Below are 21,275 nucleotides of genomic sequence, written 5' to 3'. Positions count from 1 at the left end.
GCGCGGCACCCTGCTGATTTGATTAGGACCTCTAGTGATGACCTGTGGTACTGCACGCTGGTGTGTATACAGTGCGGTACCTGGTTGACTTAATTAGGCACCCCTAGTGACACTGTGGACCCCTAGTGTCACTGCACCCTTGTGTGTATTTAAAGAGCGGGTCCTGGATGACTTGATCAGTGACCCCTAGATGTCCTGCACATCTAATCTGGGCTTCTATTGGAATTCTATAACACATATTAGCAATCCCATTATCTCTGTTTCAGCAGCAGTTTCCTGCCACTAAAACTGCGTTAATTTTAATGAGGTTCTTGCTAATATGCCCCTTAGACCATCAGGTAAAGCCAAAATCGATCCCACAAAATCAAGTGCTAATTTGGACCATGGAGCTTGAGGGAATAGAGTGGGAAGGAAAAGAGTATCTTTCAACTTCCAATATTTATTGAACATCATATATTCCTGACGTGACTCCACAAAATTATCTGTATCTTTGTCCACGTAGGGCCATGAAAAACCGCACCTCAGAGTTTTCTTCGTAGCTGTATACCCTCAGTGTCCCCTATGAGCTCAATCAATTACCTTCAACCTCAAACTTTTAGTAACAACAAATTCACCAGCACATGGCAAAATGCCTGTCTCCAGTGTGAGCTGGTCAGATAACTGATTACAGCTTTATAAGTCTCCTTTTAACTTGTGGCCATCCTTTTTGTACACATTTCTTAAATTTTTGTAATATGTCATCTGCCTCACATCCCTTGTTCCACTCTTTCTCTGAAACTATGCCCTTACAATATTACCTAATAGCTCTTCACTAGGTAGCCCATCCTTCTCTTGAACAGGAAGTCTAGATAAACAATCTTTTCTTACGTTAGTACACCAAGGTATATATTTCAGTTAAAATGTATACTCCTGAAGCTTAGACAAGATTTTTATAAGCCTTGACGATGTTGATGATGTGTCCTTGTCTCTTAGCAGATATTTTAAGGGTTTGTGATCCATGCATAATGTAAATTGTGTACCCGACACATCAGTACTACATTTTTCAATTGCCCATTCACAGGCAAGTGCCTCACTCTCAATGGTACTATACCTTTTCTCTATATCGGACAATACCCTTGACACAAAGGCAATAGTGACTTCAATATTAACGATGCACTGGAATAAAACAACACCTAGGCCTAAAACACTTATTATAAACAGTTATTATACATTGATGACCGCAGACATAAGATTTCATTGCAGGAACTTTAGTCAATATATCCTTAATCCCAAGAAATACTTTTTGCTCACATCCCCAATGAAACTTCTCTTTTTTATAATTTTTTTTTAAAGTGGCTCCATGAGAGCGTCATACCCGCTTATGAACCTGGAATAATAATCGATTAACCCTAAAATGGATTTTAACTCATCCTTAATACTCGGGGAAGGTACATTCCTATCCGCCTGATTCATGAATCAAAATTGCACTCGCAAAGGGCAAGATTCTCAGAATCTTGCCTTTTGCGAGTGCAATTTTGGCATTTGGGATTCACAATCCCAAATGCTGAAATCGCTAATGAGGAATTAGCAAATATGCGAGGATTAGCATTTAAGGAATCTCTATTAGAGATTCCTTAAATGCTATTCATGACACTTGCAAAATTTGCGATTTAGCAAAATTGGGCCGCTATTTACCGAGAGGTCAGACCTCTCGGTAAATAGCAAAAACATAGAAAAATGCTTTTAAAAGCATTTTTCTAAGTTGCATGTTGCACACACACATGTCCTTTGGACATGTGTGTGCGCAACACCTGTTCAAATGTGCATTTTAGGGGTGCTACAGGGTGTCCTTTGGACACCCCTGGCACCCTTAAAATCGCTATCTGATTTGCGAGTAGCAAATTGCTACTCGCAAATAAGGGATACTCCCCATTCATTCCTATGGGCCTTTTGGCCCATAGGATTGAATGGGGAGAAATTCCTTTTTTTGCGAGTAGCAAATTGCTACTCGCAAATAGAGAACATGTAGGAATCGCTATTGATTTAGCAATTCCTACATGAATGCCGTTTTGCGTGTCCTCAATAGCGAGTCGCTATGATTCGCTATTAGGGCCACGCAAAACGGCCCGTACATGAATCTGGCTGTTAATGCCTTAATCAGATCCTCCTTAGGTTTAACTACCTCTGCTGTTATACAGTGAGCAAGGTACTCTACACTGTTGGTAACAAATTTGCATTTGTCCTTTGACACAGTCATATAATGCTTACTTAAAATGGGAAGTACTTCTTTTAACGTACAATTATGTTCCAAGAAAATGTTTGCAAACATAAGGATAGGGCCCTGGAAGGCTAATACACCAGTTACATCCTTGAACAGAGTAAATATTAGTTTTTGGAATACGCCTGCCGCTGATGATAAACCAAATGGCAAGGGTAAGTATTTGTAAACCCCAAACCGAGGGTCAGATTTTCCAAAGAGTGACGCATCTGTATAAATGCGTCACTTTCTCTCTGCCACCTTGAGAAACCCTTGCGCCAACATGCATGCGCCATATTTACAATACAGCACACCATGGTGCAAGGATGGACAGCTGCGTCAGAAATTCAAAAGTCAGGCATTGCTGGAGTTGTGTTGCAAGCACAATACAACTCCAGCAATGCATTTTGAGGACTATTGCCACTACACTGCTGCCTGCTTCAAGCAGGCATAAGAGTGACGCTTTAGTTTCATAGACATGACCCAGTGAAATCTTGTAGATTTCACTGCGTCACATTTAACAAGGCTTTCCTGCTTGGGAACGCCCACATTGCATACATTATACCTGATGGAGTTAAATTGTGACGCAGGGCTTTACAATCTGATGCCTCACCCTGGATGCGTCATATTGTAAATTGGCTACATTTTTTACGCTGCCGCTGCATCACAAAAGTGATACAACGGCGGTTCAAAAGTGTTGCAAGTGGCTTGTAAATCTGCCCCATGTGATAAACGATGTTAGGGCTTGAGACTCTGCTTTCAGGGGTACCTGATGGTAGCCTGCTTTACAGTCAATGTTACTAAAAGCTTTTGTGCCCTTTAAAGTAGACAGTAATTCCTATATTTTGCCCATTAACCCCTTCACTGGGGCGGCTATTCCGCCGCAGTGCTAAGGGGGCGGGGCGGCCGCGCGCCGGCCGCATGCTGGTGACGGAACCGCTCCATCACCAGCGTCGGTTGCGCTGTGCTTATGACGGAGCGGTTCCGTCATGGCCCGCCCCGCTCAATGGAACGCCCAGTGCAGGCGCGGAATTCGCGCCGTGCAGGAGCGCTGGGCGGGCCATGAAGGAACCGCTCCGTCATCAGCACGGCGCCACCGCAGCTGATGACGGAGCGGTTCCGTCATCAGCAGGCAAGGGGTTAATGACAATTCACCATGATATTTTTGTTGGGCGTACTCAAATCCACTCACAGACGTATCTGCCCATTTTTGTTAGCTATAACTACGGCAGGGACCCACTCAGCTGCATTGACTGGTTCAATGATCTTATCCATACACAGCTTGTCAAGATGTTTCCTTGAATTATGCCTTACCAATAAGGGACCATCCCTTACTTTGTGCTTTTTGGGTACAGGATCCTGCTTTAAAATCATTTCATGTTCATGCCCCCAAACCGTGCATGTGCCATCAGAAAAAAGCAGTGGGATATGTGGATATAATTTGATCTATACATTCTACCCTGACTTAATTGACATGGCAGAACCCATAGTACCTGGTCTCAATACGATACCCAGTCTTTTTTGATTCATCCAACCCATAATGTCACTGCCACTTTTGGTAAATATCTCCCTGTCTGAAAATTGTAGCACATCCTCAAAAACACATAACTGTATCAATTTCAGTATTCCCATAATAGCCCTTCTGCTGGGTCTTTTGAGCAAGCTGATGCATCAATATGGCTTGAAAGATTGTTCAGATATCATGGTAACAGGCAAACAAGAGTCCACCGTGACTCTTAATTCGACATTCCCTACTTCGACATTGCAAAATGGACCATTCTTACTGGCAACTATCCCATCCTCATCACTCTTACAGATTCACATACACTTAGCTGATCATTCACATCCTGCTGGATTGTGCACGCAATTAATATTGTCATGGTATTAATTCCTTCCACCACCGGCGTATAATGCTGTCCTACTTTAGGTGCACAATTTGCTTTCACAGTTGCACCACTCCTGCATACTTTCATGAAATGACCCACTTTCTTGCATGTATTAAATTTTTTCCCATGAGCTTAGCAAATGGGATTATTGCCAATATGACTATGAGAACCGCAACTATAACACGCAGCAAACTTGATAATACTGTTAGATTTGTGACCATCCTGTATCTTTTTAACTGCATTCACGCTCATATTTTCTGCCCCACCAGATGCACCAGACACTACTTTTACAGACTCTAAAGAATGCTCAATGCCCTTAGCGATTTTTACAGCTTCATCAAGAGTGGGGATTAGTGCAATATAAAAGGTGCCCCAGAATCCTAACTTAAGTCTGTCTTAAGCCTGTCTTAAGTCTGTCTTAAGACAAAATCCTAACTTCTGTGAATACCAAAAGTAGTAAGTTTAGGATGTTGTCTTAAGTTCTGTGAATCTGGCTCTAAGATATTGATCTGTGGCATTCTTAGATTTACAACTGCTAGCCAAAATTCTAAGAGCAGCCACATATTGACCAATACTTTGCCTACTACTTGTTTCTGTGAATAAAAATTTAACCATCCCAAGACAATACTAACTTCGTCTGAAAAAATGTAAAGCCAATCTTTTTTCATTTTCTGCAAACACATTCCATTTGCAGCATTCCTCAACTCCGCTTCAGGAGATGGAATTTCAGGTAAGATATTGAAAATGTTCTGTCCCTCTGTGCCAAGACAATCATAAAGAGTAGCCGATTTCCTGGCTGCCCTGTAATTATTGTCATCAATAGTAACCAAATAATTTTCAAATACTCGCACCAATGGGCAGATTTACAAGCCCCTTGCCCAATCGGTGCGTCACTTTTTGCACAGGCGGCACATTTTTGTGCCCCATATTTACAAGGACGGGAAAAGCCATCCTGCATTACTATTTCTGTCCTTGTAAATACGGCTCCTTTACACTCAGCACTTTGTGTGAAAGGGAAGTTCCATGGGTGTTGCTGTGGGTGCTCCCACGCAACGCCCATGGAACTAGATACATTTCCGGATTTACGAGAAAACATAAATCTGAAAATGTGTCTGAATGTAGGGAGGCGCAACAAGGAGAAATGTATTAATTTCTCGTTCTTTTTTTACTCTTAGCACACATAGAAAGAGGAAAACCCCCCAGTGATTGTTTATGTACATGAAAGGTTTTCCTGCATATAAACAATCAGTAAAACATTGAGGTTTTGCAAGTTCTATGTGTGCTAATGCAGCACACATAGAAGTTGAAAAATGCTATTTCTGATTGTTTATGTGCAGGAAGGTGCCCATTCCTGCACATAAACAATCATTAAATAATGACGATTTGCTACTTCTATGTGTCCTGCAATCTGCAGCACACATAGAAGAAACAAACCACCATGAGTGATTGCTTATGTGCAGGAAGGTAGATTTTCCTTCACATTAACATTATCTCTGCAATGCAGGTACCCTTTCACCATGGTGCAAGGGCCCCACTGTGTTTGAGCTAGGCAACTAAATTTAGTGCCAGCGCTGGGAAAAACAGAGGGGTGTGCCATATTCTTGTGTATACGCCGCATCCCTGAGCGGTGGAAATGCCAGAGTGCGCCGCGGCCAAATATGGCGCAGCTCCGCGTTCCAATATTTTCCCTGAAATATGCCCCACAGTACTCAATATTACATCATCTTCCCCCGTTTAGAAAGAAGAATATAGTAAAAAGTAAAGCCAAATTCAATGCAAATAGAAATCCTTAAACTTTACAGGCATGGCAGGAGTGTGTTGAGTACAGAAAGACGAATGTATGACGTTACTACTAATACATGCAGCATGCATGGCTTTACAACGCGGTCGTTAAAACAACCGTGTGGTTACCACGAGTGCCAATACATTGCAAGTTATAATAACAACTTGCTGTAGGGGGCGCGCTGGACTTAGGAACAGTATTAATTACTTTTCCTACTCCAGTTTGTGCAACAGCAGGGAAGGTGTTGGATTTAAAATCCAACACAATCCCTGGTGTAGCACGGCCCCTACCGCAAGTCGTTGTTAGGACTTGCGATGTAATGGCACGCGTGGTAACATCGTGGTCGTTGTAATGACCGCATTGTAAGACCATGTGTTGTGAAAACAGCGTCTTAAACGCTGTTTCCCAAGTAAGGACTGAACCTTTTGATACTTAATCAATTTGGGAAGGAGACATAAACTTAGATTGTCCTTACTTTATTGATTCTCTCCACTGAACCATTTGGATTTCAATAAGGAGACCATAATGCAACTATCAAATGTTTAATATTGAAAGAGTCAATTTATTGTTTCATTTGCAATGAAGTAAAATGTGTTCCATTGTCCGTAAACATCTCCTTGGGAGCACTTTCAAAACTAAAAATCTTTGAAGAATTTGACGACTGCACTTGTGTTAGGAGCTGAAACAAAATCACAATACACCCATTTTGAGAAATATTCACCCAGCACCAACATGCGTCTCTTTTCTGAAGGCAAAACTTCAAATGGGCCTGCAAAATGTAATGCAACGTTCTCCCATGCATCACTTGGCAGAGGAATCACATGCAAGGGTGTCTCAACGCTTTCCAATGTGTATCTGATGGAAGACACATATTACAGCAATCAGTCCAAGAAGACAGTTGAGGCTCCAACGATGGCCACAATAGTATTATTTAATGTTCTTGCATGTCGCGCTCACCCCCAAATGTCCTTCATGAGCCAATTTAATCTGATGATCTCTTATGGTAACTGGGGGACATAAATCACATCTTCCTGGGAGGTAGCTGCACTCTTTACACACTATTGTATTGTATTGTATAGTCTTAACAAAACTCCCTGATCACTGACATGCCACTGAAACCTGTGCAAATGGCCACAAAGAGGGTTCTAAATTCATCTATTGAGGTTATCCGACTTTGATGGACGTCATTACTGATCGCAAAGTGACATCACTATTTAAAGCATCAAGCCACTGCTGAGAGGACATACCACTTTTGTCTTCTAAAATATCCACATCATCATTGTCTTCCTCACCAAATCCGAAATAAGCATCCTAGATAAACAATCTGCGTGTAGATTCTTACCACCAGGAATATATTTCATTGTGAAATTTTATTCCTGAAGACCCAAACTAAATCAGACAAGTCGGCTAGATGCCTTCCCAGACCAATTGGTACTGAGTAAATAAACAGGGGGTTGTTACCAATGTATAAATCAAAATGTGAACCCCATAAATAGGTTCTGAACTTCTCAACTGCCCAGCCACAGGCCAATGTCTCTCTTTAAATTGTGATTTGATTCCATTCCGCCTATTTTAAAGCTTGAGATGCAAATGCAATGATCTCTTGCTTGTCCTGAATCTACTGAGACAAAACTGCTCCCAAATTTGACTAGCATCCTCCATCAAGAAACACTTAGGGCCATATTTATGACCTGGCTTGCGTCGGTCTTGCACTACACAACATGGTGCAAGAGCGATGCTATCCAGAAGTCAGATTTTTGAAGCCACATAAAGTCACTTTGCGTGACTCTGAGTGTCTCTAAAAATCTGGAGTAACGCAATGCAATTTAAATCGCTGTGTTGCGTTACTCTGCCCTGGGAAGGTGTTGCATGGGCTTTGTGTGGGTATTCCCATGCAACTCCCACGGTTTATGGTGCATTCCTGGATTTAGAAGAACTTGTAAAACTGGAATTGCACCAAAATCTTACAACTTCCCATGGGAGGCGAAATTAGAGAAATATCTCTATTTCTGATCGTTCCTTCCTTTTTTTTTTTTTATAATATTTTATTCGTTTTTTTCCCTTTTTTAGCATGTACAGGGCACATAAACAATAAAGCTTTATACATATTACATCTATCTTATATAGCAATAATTATTACATGAAGAAAGAAAAAATGTCTACATGTAATTACATTCTTAAATTAATTCCAGCTGAGAAAAAATAAATAGTTATCAGGTAAAAGGGCAATGTATGAAGAAGCCAATAACATATCTACTGACTAATATTCCCTTCTTTCCATCGTTTAATCGGTCCCCATATTTGTGTACCCAAAGTTTTTCCCTTCTTCCCCTTCCTAGCATATATAGCAGATTCTAACTTATATACTGACAATAATTTGGCTAACCACTGATGACAGGTCGGTGGAAGAGGGTCTAGCCACGCCAAAGCTATGCATAATCTTAAAACTGCCATTGCCAGAAATATAAAACTTCCACACCATAACTGTCTCTCCTCTTCGACTCCTAGTAATATTATTGATGCGGATAGTGCAATTTCAATTCCTAATGCATTATTTAGAAAATTCTCTATATCTTTCTTTGTTGAGTTTAAATGCGGGCATGTAGCCAAAATATGCTCTAAATCCGCTTCTGTATTATCGCATCTAAAACATCTAGTACCTGATAATGCTCCCCATTGTGCAAGTTTGGCTGGTGTATAGTACAGATGATATAAGACTTTATAATGTTGGGATTGTAATGCGGCTGAGCACAACATCTTCTGTCCCATATCTAAGGATAGGTAGAACTGATCTTGACCTATCTCTAAGCTCGTTGCCCATTTATCCGCCCATTTCTCCAAATCATCTTTCTTCGAGTTTAACAGCTCTGAGTAAAACCTCTTAATCGTACAGTCCATACCTGCTTGTATAACCTCCATTATTGAATTTTTTGCAAATCCTGCTGCGCCACCCTTTTTTTTATTAATAAAACTTCTGACTTGAAGATATTTAAAAAAGTGCCTTGTCTGTAAGCCATAACTTGCTTGTAACTCTGTAAATTGCATCATGCATTGTGGGCTTAATATATCACCCAATTTCCGAATTCCTTGCCTCCCCCACTCATTGAAAACTGCATCGGAAAAAATCTCGCTAGGAAGATTAGGGTTGCCCTTGATTCTTGTATAAGTGTTATATTTCCCTATACCAAACCTCTTGGTGAAAGCTTTCCAGATGTTATATGCTTCTAGAATAGTTTTAAATCTTGTCCTTTTGAAGAAGCTTGCATCTGTGTATTTCAAAAACAAATTTTCTGCTTCCAGTCCCATAACTAATCCATAGATAGCTAACGTGCCAAATTCATCCTGCCCTTCTGCCTCTGCACCTCCCAGCAAGACCACCATGTATTGTAATGCTGATGCCCAATAATATGCCTTTAAATCTGGTAACGGCCATCCTCCCTTTTCTCGTGGTAGTGCCATATACCTGAGCGCTCTTCTTGTTTTGCCCTTGGCCCATATAAAACGATTAATCATATGCTCACAGATTTTGAACCACTTATTTTCAAAAAATAGCGGAATGGCTCTAAAGATATACAAAAATTTTGGGAGAACCATCATTTTTACAATATTGGTTCGTCCCACAATTGAAAGATGTAGATTATCCAGTCTGTCTAGTTCTTTTTTTACTTTAGTGATTATTGGGGCAATGTTCTTTTCCACTAGAGTATCTAGATCAGCAGTGATATTCACCCCTAAATACACCCCTGCTTGAACCACTCGGGCGTCATTACAGTAAACATAATGATTTTTAATTATTTGCGTTTTAGACGTATTTAGCGCATATCCAGAAATGCGTCCAAATCTCTGAGCCTCACTCTCTATCTGCTCAATAGCCTCCGTGGGATCTGGTGTAATTACTGCCACATCATCGGCATAAGCGAGAATCTTGCATTGCCCCAAATGGGTAGTTAGAGATATAATTCTATCACACATCTCTATCCTGCGAATTAATGGATCCATATACATTGCAAATAGTAGTGGAGAGCACGGGCAACCCTGCCGCGTGCCCCGCTTAATCCTAAATTGTTGGGTAGAGCCTGCATTTACCTTAATAGAGGCAGCTGGGTCAATATATAAAACCTGAATTGCTTTAATATATCCCTCTTTAATCCCTACTCTCCTTAAAACATGCCACAAATAGCCCCAGGAGACCCGATCGAAAGCCTTTTCAGCATCTAGTAGCATAACTGACATTGGGTCTCCTGCGACTTCAGTGGCGTCAAACAAAGTAATAGCCTTACGTATGTGGTGCGTTGTGCCCCTGCCCGGTATGAACCCATGTTGGTTATTGCTTACCAAATTTCCTCTTAATGTAGCCAATCTTGTTGCCAACACCTTAGAATAGATTTTAGTGTTGGCGTTCATTAAAGTGATCGGCCTATAGGAGCCGGGCTCATTGGCAGGTTTCCCCTTTTTTAAGATTAATACGATATCGGCCCCCCCAAGACCCTGGGATGGATTCCCCTGTTTGGGCTGTCTGTATTGTTTTAACTAAGTCAGCTCCTAATATATCCCAAAATATTTTATAAAATTCCATAGGGAGTTGATCGGGGCCGGCAGCTTTCCCAGAAGGGAGGTTTGATATAGCAATTTTAATCTCAGCTGAATCAATAAATTCTTCTAATCCCTCTGCCTCCACCTCTGTAAGATTTTCTTTTGGGATTTCCTGCAAATACTCGGTTATTTCCCTAGAGTCAGTAGACTGTTGATCATCATATAGTACCTCATAGAATTTCCTAAATACATCTCAAATTTCCTCTGAGTCTGTGTGTAATCCACCAGTTGCGCCCCTGATCTCTCTTATCGTTCCTGACGCCGCTATTTGTCTGGTACGTATGGCTAAGGTGCGTCCTACTTTTTCACTAAATTCGTGACATCTCTCCCTTTTAATCGTGAAGTACTTAGCCGCTTTATTTGCAATTTCTTCTTCTGCATCGTTTTTTGCTTTCATCACCTTAATGAGTGCTTGTTCTACTGCTACACCTATTAATACGGCTTGATGCAGCTCTTCTTCCGCTTCTAGGACTGCTCTATCTAGTTCTACTTTCCTAAGTCGCTCTTGTTTGCGTTTAAATGTACTAAAACTAAGGGTCTCTCTGCGAGCACCTGACTTAAAGGCATCCCACACCATTCCTACAGGTGCACTTCCTCTATTATTTTCAAAAAAACTCTATCATCCACTTTGATATGTGCTGTATGTAATCATCATCCTGAAGAAGACCCCTTTCAAAAGTCCACACTCTTTCGGTTCTTGTTCCTAGTGTTGTACTTAATGTTAAAATGAGAGGGTTGTGGTCGCTAAGAATTTGTGGAAGTCTATCTATCTTTAGATTGGAAAGCAATGCATTTGAGACAAAGAAATAATCCAACCTTACACAGATTCGGTGTGGGGCTGAATAGTATGTAAATCCTTTTTTATCTGGCCTGATTTTCCCCCACACATCTGTCAATACATTATTCACTAATAGGTTGGATAATGCCTGATATACTCTTTTTTTCCTACCATGATATCTCCCATAAGAGCCTAATCCTACACCATCCGCTCCATTAATGTTAAAATCCCCGGCCAGTATAATACGCGGAGCCCAAACAGCAAGTTCTGTGTCCAAAAACTGTAAAATCTCTGGATCATCTTCTGTTGAACCATATACAACTCCAAGGGTTGTCCATTTCCCATCTATCATACATTCTGCCATTGCCCACCTCCCCCATCGTTCCTTCCTATTTGTAACTGTTCTGCATTCTACAAAGCGGAATATGCCAGCCAGAATTGTTTTTATGCACTAAGGTGCACCTTCCTGCTCAAAAACAATCCTGCATGCAATGCAGGCACCCTAGTACCATAGTGAAAGAGTGCTAGGCAGCCAAAAGGGTAAAGGACAGAAGTGCGTGGTAATCTTTTAAATAGGGCACTTTTGGTTCGGGGGGCAGTATTATAAAGAGCAAACTAGACCAGAAGGCTTTTAAGGTGTCCATTCCTGCACATAAGCAATCTGAAATGCCGTCTGTCAGCTTTTATGTGTGCTGCGTTAGCACACATAGAAGTTACAATTTTTTTGTTTTTTATGATAGGGATAGCTTCCTGCACATAAACAATAACAAGAGGTGATTTTCTTGTTCAATGTGTCCTGCAGAATTCAGCACACATAGACAGAGGAAACAATTGAGGAAAAATGTATACATTTCTCCTTCTTACACCTCTGTACGCCTCCTCTGAAATGAAGCATTTCCAGGTTTACAGTTTCTCGTAAATCTGGAAATGTGTCTGATTTCATGGGTGTTGCATAAGAACACCCACAGCAACACCCATGGAACAACCCCTTTCACGCAAAGTGCTGCATGCAATTTGGCCGTATTTATAAGGACAGGAAAAGCCATGCAGGGTGGCTCTTCCTATCCTTATAAATATGGGGCAGGAAAATGCGCTGCTGGTGTGTCACAAAAAGTGACTCAGCAGCTGTGGAAGGGGCTTGTAAATAAGCCCCTAAGGTCCCTATTTTCTAGAAACTAACACAGCGCGGTGCCGCAAGTCATTTTTCCTGCGCTGTGCTGCGCTTGTTTTGAAGCACAGGGATGCAAATGAAAACATTTATCCTCGTTGTGACTCGCTTAACCCCCCCTGGGGTCTGATGCATTTCCAGGTTTACAATTGCTCACAAATCTGTAAAGGCATCAGTGGACCTGGGAGCTGCATGGGAACACCCACAGTAACACTCATGTCACGCCCCTAACACGCAGTGTTGTCGTGAAAAGGGACAATATTTACAAACACACGTGAAGCCACGCAGGTTGGCTTTACGTGTGCTTGTAAATATCACACATCAAGGAGGACAAGGGGAACCCATTTAATCACTCGGGACCATGGGCGGCAAGTATTTTCAAAACAACAAGTGGTCCTGAGCATACAAGAATAAGGAATACTGATATATATAGATCACAATGGAATTCTATATAGTTCAAGATTCCTTGACCAGCCGGCCAAGGAATGTTTATTATTCAATAAGTTTGTAATCACAGAAATACAACAAATAACCCAAGGAGTAAGGGTTATAATGGGGCACAGTCCTGTGCCATGCGGAGAGAAGAAAGCAAAGGGGTAAAGGTAAAGGTAAGTGAGGGAAGTTATCAGGCAAACAAGGTGAGCTAGCAGGTCACTGGTATTAGATATACATTTAGCAGTGTATCCTGGAGTCATTCACACACCAAATAGTATCATAAAAGTACATGTATGAATTAATCTAAGGTCGACGTTTCGATCCCCAGCTCAAGTATCACGGGATCATCATCAGGACAAGAAAAATGATTTTGCCTGAACACAATTATTTATAACACCTGTTTTTGAGAGGAAATGGAAAAGGAAGAGAAATAAGGATATACATAGTCATTGTTTGTATAGTCAGCGCTCACATTGTAACAACAGACTTTGCATTCGGAAACGCAGTGGTGCCGTGAGGCGTGAGCATTTCATGCGCAACTTCTGAAATCCATGCAATTTCTGTGATTGGTCATCCATATTCTGGTGGAGGGTTGGTGATGGGTACTCATTGGGTAGGTGAGTCAAGGTGATTGGGAGACTATAGGTAAGCCGTGAACAAGTGAGGCTTGTGTTTAGTGAAGAATTCCAGTATTGGAGGCAAGTGGTAGGGGCCTATGGTGTTTATAAGTTGGCGGGACCTACCAAGTTGGTAGCTTGAGGTAGGGTTAGCTTCAATTATGGAAGTTCTTGTTTGGGGGCGCACGTCTGACTCCGTCTGTTGACAACAGATAGTGTTAATGCCAGAGTTTAGATTGCAGGGGCGAGGGGGACTAATTGTTAAGTGAGCCTGGGTACCTTAGTGACTGAATCGTTCTTCCAAATGTGGTTGGGGTGGACTTCTGTAGAGGCGCCAGTTTGGATTTAAGGGTAAAATCCAATCTAAAATAAAACATTACATAATGTTACTGAGTGCTCGCTGTTGCGTTTTATGTCATTGCCACAGTGGGGAGCTGGAGGAATTACCTTGTAGGTTGTCTGACACCGGAATCACGGGTCATGAATTTATTCAGTTAGGGGCGTCTGTACCTCTGCATTTATCTGCTGTGAGGCGAGTAAGAGAAAGCATGCATTCAATTAGTTGTATTTCACTGAAATCTGCACAGAAGGTTGAGTCAGGTAAAATTACCCAAGTGTGGCGAGGAGTAAGAATTTGTTGCTTTTAAAAAAAGGATTTGTACTGAAAGCTTCATAGAAAGTTTAGTAAAATTACCACGGTGTGGCGAGGAGTAAGCATAATATGTTGCTTATGACAGGGATGCACTCTATTATATCTGCTTGGAGCCCAATACGCTGGCCAACCTATGTGAGGAAAGGGTGAGAGAATCAGCTCAGTAGTTACATTAGCGGTCCCTGGGAACACCTGAGAAACACGCTATTTTACCTGAAATCTTCAGGGCAGGGGTCTCCGTCCTCCGGCGTCTAGGGATAGCGCCGAGTGATGAGGTACGCGGCCAGGCAAATAACTGGTCCGCTGCGGGGAGAATATGACAGGGGTTTAGGCTTCCTGGTAAATTGTTGGCGTCCTGCACGAGTTAGAAGCAAGAACAAGGCGAGCTTACCGGTGGGAGAGTGCAATTCTTTGGAGACGCCAGGCACTGGGGCTGTTCACAATGGAAAGCTTCCGTGTGCTTACAAGTCGGCACTGATTATTGGATGGTGAAGAGGTCAGGTGACAAGGGAGAGTGCGCTGTAATTGGCTAGACGCGAGTCACGTGGTGGGGGAAGCCACAAGCCATGGAGGCTTCAATGTCCGCGGGGGCGGACATTTTGGGCTGGGTCAAGTGTGCCCATTGAGCTATATTTAATTAGGAAGCATAAGTTTTAAACAATGTTTAGAAGCTAAACGGCTAGGTGACAGTGGGTGAATAATTTAAATTAAATGCTAAAATGGTGCCGAAAAGGTGCTCAAAAAGTGAATAGCATTTTTGTGAACAATAGTTTCAGAAAACCTTGGGGTTACATCTCATGTTAACAAATCATAAATAAAATTGTATTTTGCATAGTTTACACAGTAAATTGTCTTTTCAGAGTAGCGAGGGTTCAGGGCCAAAGTCCAGAGATTGAAGGTGGATAACCAGCTTACAGTAGGGTTGTCCAGTGCTCACTTCTGTTTAACCCTGTGTGAATGGTATCAAATTGAATGATTGTCTTAAGTTCCTCTCGGTTGAGGAGTTGAGCCAAGTTGCCCCCTCTTTGTGGGAGTTTCACTGTGTTCAACACTGTCCACTTGATATCATCCACAGTGTGTTTCAGTTCTGTGTAGTGTTCAACGAGCGGGGCGTTAGGTGTCCCGCAACGTATCCGGCTTCTGTGCTGGCCAATGCGAGTTTTTACTTTCTGAGTGGTTTGGCCGACGTACATTTTCGGACAAGGGCATACGATGGCATAAATGACATTATTGCTGTTGCAATTAGTGAAGCTTTTCATAGTCACTGTCACATTGTTATGGCTGAAATTGCGTGCCTCAATAGTAAATTCACACATCGTGCAGCAACCACACTTAACGTGCCCAAGGATAGGAGGGAGGCCCCAGTTGGTTTCAATTGTGGTGGATGGGGTAGGAGCGGGTAGTGCTGCTCTTATGAGATGGTCTCTTAAATTTTTGCTTTTCTTAAAAGCAAATACTGGCCTCTCTAAATGAATTGGGCCTGCATTTAAGGTGGGCCAGTGCTTGAGAAAAGATTGCCGGATTTTGTTGGAAACAGGGGAGAAGGTGGTTACACATGCTATCCGTTCGGTTTTATCCCTTGTTTTTGGTGTTAGGAGGGCTTCACGGGGGCAGTACCAGGCCCTTTTAGTGGCTGTTTTTATCAATCTCTTCGGATAACCGCGTGCCCTCAATTTACTCGAAAGCACGTCTGCTTCCCTGAAATAATCCTCTTTAACTGAGCAATTTCTTCTGATTCGTAGAAACTGGGAGTAGGGTAGGGAATCTTTTAATGCCCTTGGATGGTTGCTTTGATAACTCAACAGTGTGTTGCGTTCCGTTGGTTTACGGAAAAGGCGTGTCAGTAATTCATTTTCATGATGAAAAATATTTAGGTCTAGAAAGGCTATCTGGTTTTTATCATGGGTCAGAGTGAAAATCAGACCGGCACAGTTGTTGTTAAGCCAGTGATTAAAGGAGTGCAGTGAGGGGATGTCCTGGTTCCATATAAGGAAGATATCGTCTATATACCTACGCCATAAGCAAATCCCTGTGTAGAAGGGATTGCTTTCTGTCAAGATGTTACTAGTCTCCAAGGCATCCATGAATAGAATTGCCAGGTTGGGGGCAAAAATAGCCCCCATGGAAGTACCCTTTATTTGTTGGTAGTAGGTGTTGTCAAACATAAAATAGTTTCTAGTGAGGCAAACTTCCAGGAGCTGTAGGATGAAGACTGAGGGGACCCTGTGGGGACGAGGTCGGGAATCCAAGGTTTTTTGGATGACCAGTAGAGCCGCTGTTTGTGCTGTTTTATGTTTGACAACACCTACTACCAACAAGTAAAGGGTACTTCCATGGGGGCTATTTTTGCCCCCAACCTGGCAATTCTATTCATGGATGCCTTGGAGACTAGTAACATCTTGACAGAAAGCAATCCCTTCTACACAGGGATTTGCTTATGGCGTCGGTATATAGACGATATCTTCCTTATATGGAACCAGGACATCCCCTCACTGCACTCCTTTAATCACTGGCTTAACAACAACTGTGCCGGTCTGAATTTCACTCTGACCCACGATAAAAACCAGATAGCCTTTCTAGACCTAACCATTTTTCATCATGAAAATGAATTACTGACACGCCTTTTCCGTTAAACAACGGAACGCAACACACTGTTGAGTTATCAAAGCAACCATCCAAGGGCATTAAAAGATTCCCTACCCTACTCCCAGTTTCTACGAATCAGAAGAAATTGCTCAGTTAAAGAGGATTATTTCAGGGAAGCAGACGTGCTTTCGAGTAAATTGAGGGCACGCGGTTATCCGAAGAGTTTGATAAAAACAGCCACTAAAAGGGCCTGGTACTGCCCCCGTGAAGCCCTCCTAACACCAAAAACAAGGGATAAAACCGAACGGATAGCATGTGTAACCACCTTCTCCCCTGTTTCCAACAAAATCCGGCAATCTATTCTCAAGCACTGGCCCACCTTAAATGCAGGCCCAATTCATTTAGAGAGGCCAGTATTTGCTTTTAAGAAAAGCAAAAATTTAAGAGACCATCTCATAAGAGCAGCACTACCCGCTCCTACCCCATCCACCACAATTGAAACCAACTGGGGCCTCCCTCCTATCCTTGGGCACGTTAAGTGTGGTTGCTGCACGATGTGTGAATTTACTATTGAGGCACGCAATTTCAGCCATAACAATGTGACAGTGACTATGAAAAGCTTCACTAATTGCAACAGCAATAATGTCATTTATGCCATCGTATGCCCTTGTCCGAAAATGTACGTCGGCCAAACCACTCAGAAAGTAAAAACTCGCATTGGCCAGCACAGAAGCCGGATACGTTGCGGGACACCTAACGCCCCGCTCGTTGAACACTACACAGAACTGAAACACACTGTGGATGATATCAAGTGGACAGTGTTGAAAACAGTGAAACTCCCACAAAGAGGGGGCAACTTGGCTCAACTCCTCAACCGAGAGGAACTTAAGACAATCATTCAATTTGATACCATTCACACAGGGTTAAACAGAAGTGAGGACTGGACAACCCTACTGTAAGCTGGTTATCCACCTTCAATCTCTGGACTTTGGCCCTGAACCCTCGCTACTCTGAAAAGACAATTTACTGTGTAAACTATGCAAAATACAATTTTATTTATGATTTGTTAACATGAGATGTAACCCCAAGGTTTTCTGAAACTATTGTTCACAAAAATGCTATTCACTTTTTGAGCACCTTTTCGGCACCATTTTAGCATTTAATTTAAATTATTCACCCACTGTCATCTAGCCGTTTAGCTTCTAAACATTGTTTAAAACTTATGCTTCCTAATTAAATATGCAAAAACAACAGGTGATGGACCGAATGTGGATCAATGTCACACATTCAACCCAGTCAAAAGATCTGGGTCCTAATCCATCGTTTTTTTGCACTCCACACCACCCCGGGTTAGACAATGGCGATATGCAAATCAGCTCTGACCCTGTGCCCCATGGGAACAGTCCAGTCCGAACTACAAAAGCCATGTCCTTCCCAGAACGGAATTAAATATAGCTCAATGGGCACACTTGACCCAGCCCAAAATGTCCGCCCCCGCGGACATTGAAGCCTCCATGGCTTGTGGCTTCCCCCACCACGTGACTCGCGTCTAGCCAATTACAGCGCACTCTCCCTTGTCACCTGACCTCTTCACCATCCAATAATCAGTGCCGACTTGTAAGCACACGGAAGCTTTCCATTGTGAACAGCCCCAGTGCCTGGCGTCTCCAAAGAATTGCACTCTCCCACCGGTAAGCTCGCCTTGTTCTTGCTTCTAACTCGTGCAGGACGCCAACAATTTACCAGGAAGCCTAAACCCCTGTCATATTCTCCCCGCAGCGGACCAGTTATTTGCCTGGCCGCGTACCTCATCACTCGGCGCTATCCCTAGACGCCGGAGGACGGAGACCCCTGCCCTGAAGATTTCAGGTAAAATAGCGTGTTTCTCAGGTGTTCCCAGGGACCGCTAATGTAACTACTGAGCTGATTCTCTCGCCCTTTCCTCACATAGGTTGGCCAGCGTATTGGGCTCCAAGCAGATATAATAGAGTGCATCCCTGTCATAAGCAACATATTATGCTTACTCCTCGCCACACCGTGGTAATTTTACTAAACTTTCTATGAAACTTTCAGTACAAATCCTTTTTTTAAAAGCAACAAATTCTTACTCCTTGCCACACTTGGGTAATTTTACCTGACTCAACCTTCTGTGCAGATTTCAGTGAAATATAACTAATTGAATGCATGCTTTCTCTTACTCGCCTCACAGCAGATAAATGCAGAGGTACAGACGCCCCTAACTGAATAAATTCATGACCCGTGATTCCGGTGTCAGACAACCTACAAGGTAATTACTCCAGCTCCCCACTGTGGCAATGACATAAAACGCAACAGCGAGCACTCAGTAACATTATGTAATGTTTTATTTTAGATTGGATTTTACCCTTAAATCCAAACTGGCGCCTCTACAGAAGTCCACCCCAACCGCATTTGGAAGAACGATTCAGTCACTAAGGTACCCAGGCTCACTTAACAATTAGTCCCCCTCGCCCCTGCAATCTAAACTCTGGCATTAACACTATCTGTTGTCAACAGACGGAGTCAGACGTGCGCCCCCAAACAAGAACTTCCATAATTGAAGCTAACCCTACCTCAAGCTACCAACTTGGTAGGTCCCGCCAACTTATAAACACCATAGGCCCCTACTACTTGCCTCGAATACTGGAATTCTTCACTAAAGACAAGCCTCACTTGTTCACGGCTTACCTATAGTCTCCCAATCACCTTGACTCACCAACCCAATGAGTACCCATCACCAACCCTCCACCAGAATATGGATGACCAATCACAGAAATTGCATGGATTTCAGAAGTTGCGCATGAAATGCTCACGCCTCACGGCACCACTGCGTTTCCGAATGCAAAGTCTGTTGTTACAATGTGAGCGCTGACTATACAAACAATGATTATGTATATCCTTATTTCTCTTCCTTTTCCATTTCCTCTCAAAAACAGGTGTTATAAATAATTGTGTTCAGGCAAAATCATTTTTCTTGTCCTGATGATGATCCCGTGATACTTGAGCTGGGGATCGAAACGTCGACCTTAGAGTAATTCATACATGTACTTTTATGATACTATTTGGTGTGTGAATGACTCCAGGATACACTGCTAAATGTATATCTAATACCAGTGACCTGCTAGCTCACCTTGTTTGCCTGATAACTTCCCTCACTTACCTTTACCTTTACCCCTTTGCTTTCTTCTCTCCGCATGGCACAGGACTGTGCCCCAGTATAACCCTTACTCCTTGGGTTATTTGTTGTATTTCTGTGATTACAAACTTATTGAATAATAAACATTCCTTGGCCGGCTGGTCAAGGAATCTTGAACTATATAGAATTCCATTGTGATCTATATATATCAGTATTCCTTATTCTTGTATGCTCAGGACCACTTGTTGTTTTGAAAATGTAAATATCACACAGCAGGTTGTGCTGCCGGTGTGTAAAGGGGCTTGTAAATAAGCCTCTAAGGCTCCTGCTTTGCTAAGTACTTTGCAAAAGCCAGCTTTTCTTCTTCGTCTAAGTTCCTGTTATGACTGCCCAGAGGAAGCAGAACGCTAAGAATGTATACACTTAACAGACTTGACAAAGAGTGTTTGCATTGACCCTGGCAAACACCGCTTTCCTACCTGTATGCAAAACTGGAGCTCACTTTGGCAGGAAATTAAAATGTAAACCCCATCTTATCTTATCTTATTCGGGATTTGTTAAGCGCACGGTCACCCAGAGGTTTCATGGCGCTGAGTGTGCTGGCTAGCCTCTTAGTTCTGCAGCACTACAAGTTTTCTCGTGTTGCAACTGTATTTTTACAATTTAATTTCTGTGACAGCAAATATCTATGTGAGCTCACTTTTCAACTTTCTCATGCTGGGAGAGGTAGCCACAAGGTGACACCTCGATAATATAGTGCGCAAGAATGTAAAGTCCATTTTGTAGCATCACAGTTTCTGAATCTCAAAATATCAGCAGATTTAGGCCAGCAAAGGTGAAGGAAGAGCAATGTATATGCTTGTGTCTATTGTTAATGTAACTGTATAGTTAGAGAGCTATGCCTTTTGTTGTTTTAAAACAATACCTAGGAATATGTACATTGAAGAATGCACAGGAGGCATCAATATCCTAAAGTTGTTATTACTACTAATGTAAATGTAATTAATAGCATTCACTGCTGTTTCGATCAATAATTATATATTTTTAATGATCATTATGCACATAGTGTCATATGGTTACTACATTTCTATATATTGTGTTAAGTTAGCATGTGCTTATTAAATGTTTAAATGCAATATTTTCTTCCATCTTGAGTTTGCACACGACACCTAATTGTTATTGTAGCTTTCAACCCAGACGAAAGATGTGATTTATTTGAGAATAATATGTTATTTGCTCTAGTATCAGTCGTGCTTGGTACACTTGGTACAACTGTCTGTACACCGAGAACTGCACACTCTAAGAATAACCTAACACAAGGTTGCTGAAGGCCTGATCCTCGCACCACGTTAGACATAACACAAATAATGTTGCTGCCAACATTGGG

The 21,275-nt window shown here is 42.2% G+C and overlaps 1 pseudogene; it reads right to left on the bottom strand.

The window, feature by feature from the left end:
• Positions 1-6,467: 6,467 nt before the first annotated feature.
• The window catches only part of LOC147736406 (uncharacterized), a 52,304-nt pseudogene continuing 37,496 nt past the window's right edge, over positions 6,468-21,275 (bottom strand).

The sequence above is a fragment of the Lissotriton vulgaris genome, chromosome 1_2, assembly GCF_964263255.1.
Source record: "Lissotriton vulgaris chromosome 1_2, aLisVul1.2, whole genome shotgun sequence".
Lineage (NCBI taxonomy): Eukaryota > Metazoa > Chordata > Amphibia > Caudata > Salamandridae > Lissotriton > Lissotriton vulgaris.
This window is presented reverse-complemented; position numbering and strand designations above follow the sequence as displayed.